Below are 13,453 nucleotides of genomic sequence, written 5' to 3'. Positions count from 1 at the left end.
TCATTAATGTGAGATGTCTGGTTTTCTTTAACATAATCTTTTGATGTTCCCACTACCTGGTTTTTGTTGCAAAAACCCCTGTATATCCTGGTTCCTCCCTGACTTCTTTGGAGCAATCCCTCAGCGCAGTCTGAGAGGCTAGCTTCTGGGTTTAAGTCCTCAGAAAATCTGCTAAATAAAACATAATTCTCAACTTTTAGGTTGTGCTTTTTTTTTTTTTTTTTTCAGTTGATGGTTTTGGTGACCACGAAGGGCCCAGAGCAGACTTGTCTTCTTCACCTGAACTCTACGAGGATCTGGAGCTTGGTACCAGCAGAGGCCTCTTTGGTCCATGCACCTCCACCTCGTCAGAGAGTCCAGACGAATTTGGGTGAGTCTTTCCCGGTTCTTGGACCTCCCATTATTAGCTGATGATCCTAGGTTTTATTCAGTGGTGTTTAAACTCTCTGGAGGAGTAGGTTATCTTTGAAACTTAGTTTCAAGAGGTACCTGTGTTATCCTCAGTGAAAGACACTGGGAAAATTTTGCTCACTTTAGACACTGAATGGTTTATCCTCAGTTGAAAGACTGGGAGGACTTTGCTCATTTGAAAGACACTGAGTAGGGTTGGCCTGGGTAATTAAGTAGAAGACTGGCCTATCATTTTTCCTTGAATTGGCTACTTTAATAGAGTTTGTTAAAAAAAAAAACAAAAGAGTTTGTTGAAGTAAAAGTTATCTCAACAAACCAACCTTGGAATGGGAAACAAAGCTTCGAAAACAAAAGAAAAAGGAGCAACAGATGGCCAGTTTCCAACTAATATCCCAGACAGGTTTATGTACGTATAAACCTTACAAGTACCAGGACTACCCTGGTGGTCCAGTGCTTAAGGCTTCCCCTTCCAATGCAAGGGGTGTGGGTTTGATCCCTCGTCGGCGAGCTAAGATCCTACATGCCTCACAGCCAAAAAACCAAAACGTAAAAAAAAAAAACAGGTAATATTGTAACAAATAAAGGCTTTAAAAATGGTCCACCTCAAAAGAAACTTTTAAAAAATTAAATAAAAAATAAAGCTTACGAGTACTTATTGGGTTGGCCAAAATGTTCATTCAGTTTTTTCTGTAAGGTGGCTCTAGTAGCGCTTAATTGTCTTTAATGTCATTTGAAACAATTATGTTAGATTGTATTGTGAGAGCTGTCATATCAGCGTGCATTTAAAAAAAAACTTATCAAAATTGGTGAATTTTTGTGTAGCCATTTTAATATTGAAGATGGAAGAAAAAAAGCAACATTTTCGGCATATTATGCTTTATTATTTCAAGAAAGGTAAGAAACACAACTGAAATGCAAAAAAAGATTTGTGCAGTGTATAGAGAAGGTGCTGTGACTGGTCGAACATGTCAAAAGTGGTTTGCAAAGTTTCATGCTGGAGATTTCTCGCTGGATGGTGCTCCAAGACGTTCAGCTAGTTAAAGTTGATAGTGATCAAATTGAGACATTAATTGAGAACAGTTGAGAACAATCAACGTTATACCACCTGGGAGATAGCTGACATACTCAAAATATCCAAATCAAGCACTGAAAATCATTTGCACCTGCTTGGTTATGTTAATTGCTTTGATGTTTGGGCTCCACATAAGTTAAGCAAAGAAAACCTTGACCGTATTTCCGCATGCGATTCTTTACTTAAACATAATGAAAACATTCCGTTTTTACAACAAATTGTGACGGGCAATGAAAAGTGGATACTGTACAATAATGTGGAACGGAAGAGATCATGGGGCAAGGGAAATGAACCACCACCAACCACACCAAAGGCTGGTCTTCATCCAAAGAAGGTGACATTGTGTATATGGTAGGATTGGAAGGGAGTCCTCTATTATAAGCTCCTTCCAGAAAACCAAATGATTCCAGCAAGCACTGCTCCCAGTTAGACCAACTGAAAGCACTCAACAAAGAGTATCCGGAATTAGTCAACAGAAAACGCATACTCTTCCATCAGGATAACGCAGGGCCACATGTTTCTTTGACGACCAGGCAAAAACTGTACTGGCGGCCAGAAGTGCACCACATGTATGTGTGGATGTATGTTTTGAGAACTCGGTCTCTGCCATCCAAAAGGTATACATGTGGTGTACTTTTGGCCGCCAGTAGATTAGACTGGGATTCTGAGCAGTCTTTTGTCTGTGCCAACTCTCGGGATTTTTACCATTTTAACTTCCTTGCATCAGGAAGTACAATGAAGGCCTTTACTTTCTTAGACTGTTTTTGGGAATAAACTTTCTGGATCTTGTTTAGGGGGCATCCTTCACACTCTCTTGTGGGGAAGCCTCTTGTGTCTTGTTGGTTTGAGTCACTGTTAAGATATATCTCATTAAAGGCAGATGATGGATCCTTTAAATGGGAAAAACTCTAAATTGGTAAATTAGAGACTCTCATTATAAACAGCTGTTTTATTGGTGCCTATTAAAAAAAGTGGAAAAAATATATATCTAATGGTTAACCTAAGAACTCCTTTAGTTTAAAACAAACAAGAAAAACCATTTTGGGAATTCTATTTATGGTCTCTTCTTTCCCTCAATGGGTCTTACAGATGCTAATGAAAACATTAGAATAATTAATGTTAATTAGATTGATTAACAGACTAAGAAAAAAACCTGAAGTCTAGAGACTTTTTCCCAACCAGGTGGAAATTTTAAAGGGGCTTGTCCCAAATGGATAAAGAAATCTTTAGGTGGTTATTTTAAGATGAGAGAAATAAAATGGATTAATGGGATTAAATCAAAGGTTTGATACAACACTGCCTAAGGTTGGATGGGCCAGAGGAACCCCCTGTTGGTCCTCAACATTAAATGGCCCCAAACAAGTCCTCTCTATTTACCCCAGTTTAAAAAACATATACAGCTGGAAGAAAATTATATTGAGATACCTGACCAACAATTACTTGGGACAACAGTTAGGCCAATTAATCAAGTTAAAAGACTGACAAAAGGGCCTGAGTCTCTGGGCTTAACCCCTCACTGGGGACCCCAGAACCTTTTATACAAAATAGATAAAATAAGTAAGGAAAGCTCTAGGACTCGTAAAACCAAGGCTTGTTGATTGAGTCCTAATGTAAACCAAAATATATAGAATTGAGATTAAAGTTTGTAAAAATTGGTATGTTTAAATGGGCTTTATATAAGATGGTTATGTTGCAGGAAGGGGGACCCCTTCCAGGGCCGGAGAGTGGGCTCTTGTCTAACATTCGGAAATGAATTGTCCGAGGACACACACAGGCTGACGACGCAGGAGACCTTATTGGGAAGGGGCGCCTGGGCAGAGAGCAGGAGGGTAAGGGAACCCAGGAGGACTGCTCTGCCAGGTGGCTCGCAGTCTTTGGTTTTATGGTAATGGGATTAGTTTCCTGGTTGTCTCTGGCCTATCATTCTGACTCAGGGTCCTTCCTGGTGGCACGAGCATCACTCAGCCAGGATGGATTCCAGCGAGGAGGATTCTGGGAGGTTGGTAGGACATATGGACTGGTGTGTCCTTTTGACCTTTCCCGAATTCTTCCAGTTGGTGGTGGCTTGTTAGTTCTGTGTTCCTTACCAGGGCCTCCTGTTTAAGATAACTCAGGCAAATGGTTACTGTGGTGCCTGGCCAGGCTGAGCGGTTTCAGTCAGTGTTTCCCCTCACAGTTACATCTCCTTTGCTTAATTACGTTGTGGGATAGACATGTTTCACTGGGGAATACTTCCCCAAGTAGATTTGCCCCTCAAGAAATATTAATGAAACATACTAAAGGAAACTAATAGGGTTACCTGAGCTCTTTACAAAAAAAAAAAAAATACTGGGAACCAATATTCAGGGGCTAATTAATAGTAGAGATTTTGCTCTGAGTTTAACTTGTGCACTCAGAAAGAGGGCCTTTGTTGACTGCCTTATGAAAGCTTTAGAAGGCCTGATGAATTAAACCCTAAAGTTCTAGAACATAGAACTCTTTTATTTTTATTTATTTTTTAACACCTTTATTGGAGTGTAATTGCTTTACAACGATGTGTTAGTTTCTGCTTTATAACAAAGTGAATCAGCTATACATATACATATATCCCCATATATCTTCCCTCTTGCATCTCGCGCCCTCCCACCCTCCCTATCCCACCCCTCTAAGTGGTCACAAAGCAACTAGCTGATCTCCCTGTGCTATGCGGCTGCTTCCCACTAACTATCGGTTTTACATTTGGTAGCGTCTATATGTCCATGCCACTCTCTCACTTTGTCCTAGCTTACCCTTCCCCCTCCCCATGTTCTCAGTTCCATTCTCTAGTAGGTCTATGTCTTTATTCCCATCCTGCCCCTAGGTTCTTCATGCCCTTTTTTTTTTTTAGATTCCATTAGAACTCTTTTTAAAATTTTATTTATTTTTTGGCTGCATTGGGTCTTCATTGCTGCACGCAGGCTTTCTCTGGTTGAGGCGAGCGGGGGGGCTACTCTTCATTGCAGTGCGCGGGTTTCTCATTGCGGTGGCTTCTCTTGCTGCAGAGCACAGGCTCTGGGTGCGTGGGCTCCAGTAGTTGCAGCACTCAGGCTCAGTAGCTGTGGCACACAGGCTTCAGTAGTTGTGGCATGGGGGCTCTAGGGCATGCGAGCTTCAGTAGTTGTGGCACGTGGGCTCAGTAGTTGTGGTTTGTGGGCTCTACAGTGCAGGCTCAGCAGTTGTGGCACATGGGCTTAGTTGCTCCGTGGCATGTGGGATCTTCCCAGACCAGGGATCGAACCCGTGTCTCCTGCATTGGCAGGTGGATTCTTAACCACTGTGCCACCAGGGAAGTCCCTAGAACATAGAACTCTTAAATTTTGGTTTAGTTGGAAGTCTTCTCACTAATATAGAAAATCAAATTAATGAAAATATAGCTGTGCAAATCAATCTTTTAATATCATTTAGGTGACAGACCGGTTCTTTGGGGAATTAAAAGCAACTGTTTTTGTCTTGCAAATCTCTACAAGACAGAAGTGTAAATAGAGCCCATGAGGACCTGAGACTGAGCCTAATTAGCTCAATCAGGTAGAACTTGAAACCAAGGGGGCAAAAAAGGAAAAAGTGGCCTTTTAAAACTCAAACCACTGGAGGGTTCCCTGGTGGCAAAAGTAAATAAATTTATAAAAATAAATAAATTATTCTCTCATTTACCTTTATTTTACAACTTATGAAAACATTACCATACCAAGTTAATATTTATAAAATTATTTACTTTTGGCTGTGTTGGGTCTTCATTGCTGCGCGTGGGCTTTCTGTAGTTGCAGCAAGTGGGGGCTACTCTTTGTTGCGATGCGCAGGTTTCTCATTGTGGTGGCTTCTCCACGGGCTTTAGGCATGTGGGCTTCAGTAGTTGTGGCATGTGGACTCAGTAGTTGTGGCTCACAGGCCCTAGAGTGCAGGCTCAATAGTTGTGGCACACGGGCTCAGTAGTTGTGGCGCACGGGCTTAGTTGCTCCGTGGCATGTGGGATCTTCCAGGACCCACATTAAGGTTAAGATTTTAACCCTTAGAAACCATAAGATTAAGGTTTTTAAGGGTTAAAATTGTAATATGTAATTAAAGCTATAAAGATAATAAGGGAAACATTTCAGTATGCAAGGAAAGTAGGATGTGCGTTTTCAGCAAAAGTGTGAGGAATGGAAAAACATTTTGTTAAGGGGAAAGAATGATTGTGTCCTAGAGCTGGTTAGTTGTTTGTTTTTGGATGGGAAAATAAGGGACAAACTAATATGGAAACAGAAAGTTGTAGGTTTCCAGAAAGGGAGTCCTGAAAAGGAGTTTTGTACATGGTCAGTCTGGGATTAGATTAAATTTAGTTAGATAAATGGATTTTGTTATAAAAGTAGGCTGATGCAAGACTAGATTTTGTTCCTCTCTCTGTTAAGAGAACAAAGTTTTCTTGGAATACTGCTTTTGGTAACAGATTGTGTGAGTTTCTTTGCCTTTAAGTGATCTGTATTTGTTTTTTGAAATCTTTTTGTCACTTTGGTTAAGTGAATAAGTATTGTTTCACAGTGACCTATGATCCTTTTGGAACAAGTGTTTTGAAACCTTTTTTATGTTTTTGACAAGCTTTCCAAATATCAAATTCTAACTAAAGATTTTTTGACCTCCAGCTAACTCTGGGATGCTTCAAAGGAACCTTGAGACATCTCAGAGAGGAAAATTAGAGTAATTGGGCTTATTTGGTATGTTAAATTACTTGAGAAGCATTGTCAAGTTATTGGAGATAAGCCTTATATTGTATGGATAAATGTCATTAATATATCAATAGATATTCTAAAATTTATATGGAATTCCTAAAAATGTGATATGTCCTGGTATAATGTTTTCAGTCATAATTGTAGTTAGTATCTTAAAATGTTGTATGTCACAGAAATATCCAAGTTTCTTGTCAATTGCGTTGTAATCAGATCTTTAACCGTGCTATTTTAAGTCTTTTGTGGTTTATAGACAATCATTGTTTTACTCTGATGCTTTTATAAAATGAAGATATTCAAGAAAATTCATAAAGCTTTTTGATAAATATGTTTCTGATAGCTTTTAGATCATACCACTAAACTGCATAAGAAATTACAAAGTTCTGATGGAAAACCTGACGATTTAATCCAGATCAACAGGGATTAATTACATGGGACCAAATGAACTGATAAATATGATTTATAATTATATGACTTTTTCTGAAATATACCAGCTTTTAATCTTTGTTTTCTAGAAAAACGTTTCCTCTTATGCTATGACCTACAATGAGTTGATAAAGTATACCTTGGTAAACAAAGATGAAACATATATATTTTTTCTCTACCTGATCCTTCCAGAATTTGGCTTCTCCAGCTAACTCCCCTGTGGACTTGATGGTTTATTGCAACCAGATTACAACTAGTTGTACTAATCATTGTTTTAATTTGTTCTCTTTATTTTCAATTTGTTTATGGTTTGTGTCTCTCTCTGCTGCATTATGACTTTATTAATGTTACTATCTGTATCACTTATATCCTGTCTGTTTTATAAGATTGTTGTCTCTTGCATTTCCCAATGTGTATCCAGGCCTCCAACAAAATTAATGATGTCTTGAGAGAGTTAATCATATATAAAACTCTACATAGAATAATTGTAATTGTGCAACTCTAGGTATGGGAAGAAGCAACAAGTGAAAACATTTCCCAGATCATAATAGGCTACTAAAACAGGTAATCCAGAGAATTATAGATTATCTATAGGGCCTGATCCAGAAAAGGGCAGCACATTGAATGGCCTGTCAACAGAATCTTCACCTGATAGAGGACTGAGAATTCCTAGTGCCGTGGGACAAAATTGTTCATGAAATGCCTCCCAAACGTTGGTCGAATTTATGACCAAGGGGAGGCGCTGTGGATGAAAAGTGTTGCCTGCCATATCAGTAAACAAAGGATGCTGCAGCCGTCAAGCCAGCAGCCACTGCAGCTGCCCTGCCTGTTCACCCTGAGGGGCTTCAGGATGGAGGAAAGCAGGATACTTGCCTTAGATAGTTAAGGTGCATATCAAAGGAATGATTTCAATGAGGCCAGACTCTTGCATCTTCCCATACTTAGTAAAGCGCTAAATTCATTAACTTGAGATGTTTGGTTTTCTTTAAAAGTAATCTTTTGATGTTCTGACTACCTGGGTTTTTTTTTGTTTTTTTTTTTTGTTTTTGCGGTACGCGGGCCTCTCACTGCTGTGGCCTCTCCCGCTGCGGAGCACAGGCTCCGGACGCGCAGGCTCAGCGGCCATGGCCCACGGGCCCAGCCGCTCCACGGCATGCGGGACCCTCCCGGACCGGGGCACGAACCCGCGTCCCCAGCATCGACAGGCGGACTCCCAACCACTGCGCCACCAGGGAAGCCCGACTACCTGGTTTTTGTTGCAAAGCTCCTATATATTTTGTATAACTTTTTTTTTTTTTTTGGCTGCATTGGGTCTTCGTTGCTGCGCGCGGGCTTTCTCTAGTTGCAGCGAGGGGGGGCTACTCTTTGTTGCGATGTGCGGGCTTCTCATTGCAGTGGCTTCTCTTGTTGTGGAGCACGGGCTCTAGGCACGCGGGCTTCGGTAGTTGTGGCACGAGGCTCAGTAGTTGTGGCTCATGGGCTCTAGAGTGCAGGCTCAGTAGTTCTGGCGTGCGGGCTGAGTTGCTCCGCAGCATGTGGGATCTTCCTGGACCAGAGCTCGAACCCGTGTCCACTGCATTGGTGGGCGGAGTCTTAACCTCTGCGCCACCAGGGAAGCCCTCCTATATATTTGGCTCCTCCCTTACCTTTTCGGAGCAGTCCCTCAGAGCAATCTGAGAAGCTGTCTTCTGGGCTTAAGGTCTTAACATCTATTTCTTCTCTTCCCCACAGACACAGCCTGGTATGAATGTCACCAGCCCTCTGCCTCCCCCAGTCAAGGGACAGACACTCCCTCAGGATTTAAATCCTGATTGGACTGACTGAGAGTCTGAAGACAGCAGGTGCTGTCCCCACCAGCAGAGGCCCTCTGAGAAAGTCAGTCATGCCCGGGGCCATTGCCTGTGGGCTTCCTGCCCCTTTCCAGGCTGTGTCTTCTTCATATCATTTGGCTTAAGTCAGGGAAGTAGGTTTCTCTTACCCTAACTTGGATAGTGAGATAATGATAATTTTCAGACTTTCCTTCCATTTTCAGGGTTGAGATTTTGGCTCTCAGGTCACAAACCCAAATGATAAGAAATGAAATAAATATCCCCTAGTTCATATTGATATAATGAGTGAATGAATGAATGAAGGAAGGAGAAGGGACAACTCCTTCTTATAGAAGAATTTCAACTAATAAGCATGGAGGGAATGAGGGAAATAGACATTCCCCATAGAGCACCATAGCAGTAATTGCTGCAGGCAAGTCCACAGATAGATGCTAAAATTAGTGGGTGAAGGCTTAAGGAGAAGCAAGATATTTGCATAGTCTCAAGGTATCTCTCCCCAAATAGATGTTTATTAATAACAAGGGGAAAGACAGTAACTTTACGGTAAAGAAAACTGGCAGTCACCACCTTAACCAAGCGACTAAGGTTAACATCGTCAGAAATGAGGTGCATCGTCATGTACCCCATGATATGATGCCCTGGGAACAGCTTACCACCCTGTGGTGTCCTTCCCGATAGTGCATAATCTCAGTCTAATCATGAGAATACATCAGACAGCACACATAGAGGAACAGTCTACAAAGTAACTGACCACTCCTTTCAAAAGTCTCAAAGCCGGGGGACTTCCCTGGTGGCACAGTGGTTAAGATTCCGCCTGCCAATGCAGGGGACACGGGTTCGAGCTCTGGTCTGGGAAGATCCCACATGCCGCGGAGCAACTAAGCCCGTGTGCCCCAACTACTGAGCCTGCTCTCTAGAGCCCACGAGCCACAACTACTGAAGCCCACTCGCCTAGAGGCCGTGCTCCACAACAAGAGAAGCCACCGCAATGAGAAGCCTGCACATCCCAAGGAAAAGTAGCTCCCACTTGCTGCCACGAGAGAAGGTCCGCGCACAGCAATGAAGACCCAACGCAGGCATAAATAAATAAATTAATTAATTTTTAAAAAGTCTCAAAGCTAGGAAAGATGGGAATGGTCACAGATTAAGGGAGAATAAAGAGACGCAATGACTAAGTGTAAGGTGGGTCCTGGAACGGATTCTGGAACGGATCCTGGAACTGAGAAACAACTGTGGAAAAACTGGCAGAACCTGAATAAAGTTGGTAGTTTAGGTCATAGTATTGTCCTGATGTTACTTCCTTAGTTTTGAGAATTGTCCTAAGGTTATGTAAGATGTTAATATGAGGGGAGGTTGGGTGAAGGGTATAAAGGAACTCTGTACTATTTTTGCTCTCTGTAAGTCTAAAATGATAGTAAACATTTAAAAAGTATTCTTTAAAGTAAAAAGAATGCATGCAGTAAAACCTGTCGCTTAATAAAAATGACTAAAAATCTTTTAACAAAATGTAGATATGTAAAATTTCACTTGGGAAAAATAGACTTTGTGGAAATAATGAGCAGAAAAGGAGATTCACAGTAGGAGAAGTTATATTTGTTTAAATATAAAATGAGCAAAGAAAACAGGAGACGAATCAAATCTTTGTTGTAAAATTTAATGGAAAGTAATTAATTCCAAATAATTCAGTAAGGGAAGATTGAAAAGGAGAGAAAAACAAATAATTTATAGAAAACTGATCACAGGCTTATACTGACTTATTAAAAACATTTTTCTTTCTGTGCAATTAGAGACTATGTAAACGTTTATGACCATAAATTCCTAAACAGGACGTGTCCAAAGGTAATGTTTTTGTTTGTTTAAGATATCTCCGTGTGTAGTTAAGGAAGAGTGAACAACACATGTAAATTCCATGCTTTCCTTTTAGGATTCCATATTGCTTTAATCTAAGATATGAACGGAGAGGCTTGTTCCTGTGTAAAGTCTAATAGATTGCCTCAGTAGGGACTTGGGCCCAGAAGGAATAATAATAAACCACACGGAACAAGTGAGTAAATTACATCACTGGGCCACAACTTCTGCGCCCAGTTATTGAAAATAGCACCAGGGTTCCCCTTCCAGTTGCAGGAGTAGATGATCTAGTCGGGGACCACACTGTCCCATAGCCACCCACACCCCACATATGGTGCTGAGCGCTTGCAAGGTGATCAGTTGGAATTGAGATGTACTGTAAATTTAAAGTACACACCATTCTGTAAGTTGTGTTTTTGTTTTGTTTATGGTTTCCTCTGCTCTGCAAAAGCTTACACAGGTCCCATTAGGTCCAATTTGTTTATTTTGCTTTTATTTCTTTGGCCTTGGGAGACTGACTTAAAATATTGCTACAATTTATGTCAGAAAATGTTTTGCCTATGTTATCCTCTAGTTTTCAGGTGTCATGTCTTATATTTAAGTTTTAAGCCATTTTGAGTTTATTTTTGTGTGTAGTATGAAAAAGTGTTCTAACTTCATTGATTTACATGCGACTGTCCAGCTTTCCCAACACCCCTTGCCAAAGAGACTGTCTTTTATCCATTGTATATTTTTACCCCTTTGTCATAGATTAATTGACCGTGGGTGTATGGGTGTATTTCTGGGATCTCTATTCTGTTCCATCGATCCATATATTTGTTTTTGTGCCAATACCATGCTGCTTTGACTAATGTAGCTTTGTAGTGTAGTTCAAAGTCTGGAAGTGTTATGCCTCTGTCTTTGTTCTAATTTTTCCTCAGGATTGCTTTGGCAATTCTTGGCTTTTTTGTAGGCCCATACATATTTTAGGATTTATTTTCTAGTTCTGTGAAAAATGTCATGGAGAATTTGATAGGGATCACATTAAATCTGTATATTGCTTTGGGTAATATGGCCATTTTAGCTATATTAATTTTTCCAATTCAGGAACATGGAATATCTTTCCATTTCCTTGAAACATCTTCAGTTTCCTTTATCAATGTTTTATAGTTTGCTGAGTGTAAGTCTTTAACCTCATTAGGTTTATTCCTAAATATTTTGGGTTCTTTGATGTGAGTTTAAAAGGTATTGTTTTTTTACATTCCCTTCCTGACATTTCATTGTTAGTGTAAAGAAATGCAATTGATTACTGTATATTCATCTTGTATCCTGCTACCTTGCTGAATTCATTTATTAGTTCAAATAGTTTGTGTGGAGTGTTTAGGGTTTTTTATATAGAGTATCATGTCATCCACATATAATGACAATTTTACCTCTTCCCTTCCAACTTGGATACCCTTTATGTCTTTTTCTGGTCTGATTGCCGTGGCTAGTATTTCCAGTCGTATGTTGAATAGAAGTGATGAAAGTGGGCATCCTTGTCTTGTTCCTGAATTTAGTGGGAAGTCTTTCAGCTTTTCACCATTGAGTATTATGTTGGCTGTGGGCTTGTCATAAATAATTTTTATTATGTTAAGACATGTTCTCTCTATACCAAATTTGGGAAGAATTTTTTATCATGAATGGATGTTGAATTTTATCAAATGCTTTTTCTGCATGTATGGAGATGATCATGTGGGTTTTGTCTTTTGTTGATGTGGTGTATCACATTGATTGATTTGTGTATGTTGAACCATCCTTGCAGCCCTGGAATGAATCCAACTTGATTATGGTGTGGGATCCTTTTTATGTGTTGTTGGATTCAGTTTGCTAATATTTTCTTGAGGATTTTTGCATCTATATTCATCAAAGATATTGGCCTGTAATTTTAGTTTTTGCTAGTCTTTGGTGTTTGTATCAGAGTGATAGTGCCTTCATAGAATGAATTTGGGAGTGTTCCCTCCTCTTCAGTCTTTTGGAAGAGTTTGAGAAGGATAGGTATAATTTCTTCTCTGTATGTTTCATGGAATTCACCTGTGAAGCCATCTAGTCCTGGACTTTTGTTTGTAGGGAGTTGTTTTTGTTTTTTTTTTTAATTACAGATTCTATTTCACTTCTAGTGATTGGTCTCTTCAAATTGTCTGTTTCTTCTTGATTAAATTTTGGCAGGTTGTATGTTTCTAGAAACTTCCATTTCTTCTAAGTTGTCCATTTTGTTGGCATATAACTGTTCATAATATTTTCTTATGGTATTTTGTATTTCTGTGGTATTGATTGTTATTCTCCCCTTTCATTTCTTATTTTGTATATTCAGGTCCTCTCTCTTTTCTCCTTGGTGAGCATGGCCAGGAGTATGTTGATTTTCTTTTCCCTTTCAAAAAAAACAGCTCTTGGTTTTATTGATTTTTTTCTATTGTTTTTATCTCTATTTTGTTTATTTCCTCTGATCTTTATTATTTCCTCCCTTCTGCTGACTTTAGGTTTTGTTTCTTCTTTTTCTGATTCTTTTAGGTGGTACATTAGATTACTGGGGATTTTTCTTATTTTTTGAGGATGGCTTGTATCACCATGAACTTCCCTTTTAGAACTGCTTTTGCTCTAGCTCATAGATTTTGTAAGGTTGTGCTTTCATTATTGTTTGTCTCGAGGTATTGTTTTTATTTCCTTTTGAATTCATTGTTGACCCATTGGTTTTTTTTTTTTTTTTTTTGCGGTACCGGTCCTCTCACTGTTGTGGCCTCTCCCGTTGCGGAGCACAGGCTCCAGACGCACAGGTTCAGCGGCCATGGCTCACGGGCCCAGCCGCTCTGCGGCATGTGGGATCTTCCCAGACCGGGGCACGAACCCGCGTCCCCTGCATCAGCAGGCAGACTCTCAACCACTGCACCACCAGGGAAGCCCGACCCATTGGTTTTTATAATAGCATATTGTTTAGTCTCCATGTAATCATTTTTTTCTCATTTCTTTTTCCAGTGGTTGATTTCCAGATTCATACTGTTGTGTTCAGAAAAGATGCTTGAAATAATTTCTATCTTCTTAAATTTGTTGAGGCTCGTTTTGAGACCTAGATGTGGTCTGTCCTAGAGAATGATCCTTGAGCACTTGAAAAGAATGTGTTCTGTTTTGGTTTT

General features: G+C 40.0%; 1 long non-coding RNA gene across 1 annotated transcript in view; it reads left to right on the top strand.

Moving 5' to 3' along the window:
- LOC132523912 (uncharacterized) overlaps positions 1–13,453 on the top strand; it is an 87,313-nt gene that overhangs the window by 1,961 nt on the left and 71,899 nt on the right. The window contains exon 2 of the long non-coding RNA XR_009541701.1: positions 229–370. This is a non-coding gene — a long non-coding RNA (uncharacterized LOC132523912). The remainder of the gene's footprint in view (positions 1–228; positions 371–13,453) is intronic.

This window comes from Lagenorhynchus albirostris, chromosome 7 (genome assembly GCF_949774975.1).
Source record: "Lagenorhynchus albirostris chromosome 7, mLagAlb1.1, whole genome shotgun sequence".
In the NCBI taxonomy this organism is placed as follows: Eukaryota; Metazoa; Chordata; class Mammalia; order Artiodactyla; family Delphinidae; genus Lagenorhynchus; species Lagenorhynchus albirostris.
This window is presented reverse-complemented; position numbering and strand designations above follow the sequence as displayed.